The sequence below is a fragment of the Schistocerca serialis genome, unplaced genomic scaffold (genome assembly GCF_023864345.2).
Source record: "Schistocerca serialis cubense isolate TAMUIC-IGC-003099 unplaced genomic scaffold, iqSchSeri2.2 HiC_scaffold_317, whole genome shotgun sequence".
Classification (NCBI taxonomy): domain Eukaryota; kingdom Metazoa; phylum Arthropoda; class Insecta; order Orthoptera; family Acrididae; genus Schistocerca; species Schistocerca serialis.
Genome location: NW_026047886.1, coordinates 12,501 through 15,000, shown reverse-complemented (window position 1 = coordinate 15,000; position 2,500 = coordinate 12,501). Strand labels below are relative to the sequence as shown.

The following is a 2,500-nucleotide window of genomic DNA, read 5'->3' as shown; positions in this document are numbered from 1 at the left end:
AATCGCTCCCGTCAGCGGCGCTTCAGCTTTGGACAATTTCACGACCCGTCTTGAAACACGGACCAAGGAGTCTAACATGTGCGCGAGTCATTGGGCTGTACGAAACCTAAAGGCGTAATGAAAGTGAAGGTCTCGCCTTGCGCGGGCCGAGGGAGGATGGGGCTTCCCCGCCCTTCACGGGGCGGCGGCCTCCGCACTCCCGGGGCGTCTCGTCCTCATTGCGAGGTGAGGCGCACCTAGAGCGTACACGTTGGGACCCGAAAGATGGTGAACTATGCCTGGCCAGGACGAAGTCAGGGGAAACCCTGATGGAGGTCCGTAGCGATTCTGACGTGCAAATCGATCGTCGGAGCTGGGTATAGGGGCGAAAGACTAATCGAACCATCTAGTAGCTGGTTCCCTCCGAAGTTTCCCTCAGGATAGCTGGTGCTCGTACGAGTCTCATCCGGTAAAGCGAATGATTAGAGGCCTTGGGGCCGAAACGACCTCAACCTATTCTCAAACTTTAAATGGGTGAGATCTCCGGCTTGCTTGATATGCTGAAGCCGCGAGCAAACGACTCGGATCGGAGTGCCAAGTGGGCCACTTTTGGTAAGCAGAACTGGCGCTGTGGGATGAACCAAACGCCGAGTTAAGGCGCCCGAATCGACGCTCATGGGAAACCATGAAAGGCGTTGGTTGCTTAAGACAGCAGGACGGTGGCCATGGAAGTCGGAATCCGCTAAGGAGTGTGTAACAACTCACCTGCCGAAGCAACTAGCCCTGAAAATGGATGGCGCTGAAGCGTCGTGCCTATACTCGGCCGTCAGTCTGGCAGTCATGGCCGGTCCTTGCGGCCGGCCGCGAAGCCCTGACGAGTAGGAGGGTCGCGGCGGTGGGCGCAGAAGGGTCTGGGCGTGAGCCTGCCTGGAGCCGCCGTCGGTGCAGATCTTGGTGGTAGTAGCAAATACTCCAGCGAGGCCCTGGAGGGCTGACGCGGAGAAGGGTTTCGTGTGAACAGCCGTTGCACACGAGTCAGTCGATCCTAAGCCCTAGGAGAAATCCGATGTTGATGGGGGCCGTCATAGCATGATGCGCTTTGTGCTGGCCCCCGTTGGGCGAAAGGGAATCCGGTTCCTATTCCGGAACCCGGCAGCGGAACCGATACAAGTCGGGCCCCTCTTTTAGAGATGCTCGTCGGGGTAACCCAAAAGGACCCGGAGACGCCGTCGGGAGATCGGGGAAGAGTTTTCTTTTCTGCATGAGCGTTCGAGTTCCCTGGAATCCTCTAGCAGGGAGATAGGGTTTGGAACGCGAAGAGCACCGCAGTTGCGGCGGTGTCCCGATCTTCCCCTCGGACCTTGAAAATCCGGGAGAGGGCCACGTGGAGGTGTCGCGCCGGTTCGTACCCATATCCGCAGCAGGTCTCCAAGGTGAAGAGCCTCTAGTCGATAGAATAATGTAGGTAAGGGAAGTCGGCAAATTGGATCCGTAACTTCGGGATAAGGATTGGCTCTGAGGATCGGGGCGTGTCGGGCTTGGTCGGGAAGTGGGTCAGCGCTAACGTGCCGGGCCTGGGCGAGGTGAGTGCCGTAGGGGTGCCGGTAAGTGCGGGCGTTTAGCGCGGGCGTGGTCTGCTCTCGCCGTTGGTCGGCCTCGTGCTGGCCGGCGGTGCAGGATGCGCGCGCCTGCGCGGCGTTCGCGCCCCGGTGCTTCAACCTGCGTGCAGGATCCGAGCTCGGTCCCGTGCCTTGGCCTCCCACGGATCTTCCTTGCTGCGAGGCCGCGTCCGCCTTAGCGTGCTCCTCCGGGGGCGCGCGGGTGCGCGGATTCTCTTCGGCCGCCATTCAACGATCAACTCAGAACTGGCACGGACTGGGGGAATCCGACTGTCTAATTAAAACAAAGCATTGCGATGGCCCTAGCGGGTGTTGACGCAATGTGATTTCTGCCCAGTGCTCTGAATGTCAACGTGAAGAAATTCAAGCAAGCGCGGGTAAACGGCGGGAGTAACTATGACTCTCTCGCACCAGGAGCTTGGGGGGGTTACCAGCCCCCCCTCGCACTATCCCTTTTTTAGTTGGGGGCAGTATTCAGAGAAAAAGTGGTGGCCCTTCCGCTGAAGGTGCCACCCCAACTCCCCCAGCACCTAGCCGGCCAACCGGCCGTGCCGAAAATCTTGTAACTTTTGCAGCTGTATACGCCTGTAGTGAGTGCCACCGCAGCTTCACCACCAAGAACGGTCTCGGGGTCCATCGCCGCCGCCAACACCTTGCGGCCGCCAACGCGGAGATCGTCACGGAGAGGCATCGCGCGAGGTGGACGGAGGAAGAAGTCCTGTCGCTCGCCAAGGCGGAGGCCGAACTGTTCCTCGAGAGGGACGCCCGGTTCTTCTTTGTAAATCAAGAGCTCATCAGGATGTTCCCCGACCGAACGCTTGAGGCAATCAAGTGCCGTCGGCGGCAAGCTGCCCACAAGCAGCTTGTCCGCCAATTCATGGAGGCGCTTGAGATCGGTCGGG

The 2,500-nt window shown here is 59.6% G+C and overlaps 1 pseudogene; it reads left to right on the top strand.

Moving 5' to 3' along the window:
- Positions 1-2,500, top strand: part of LOC126444956 (large subunit ribosomal RNA) — a 7,746-nt pseudogene that overhangs the window by 876 nt on the left and 4,370 nt on the right.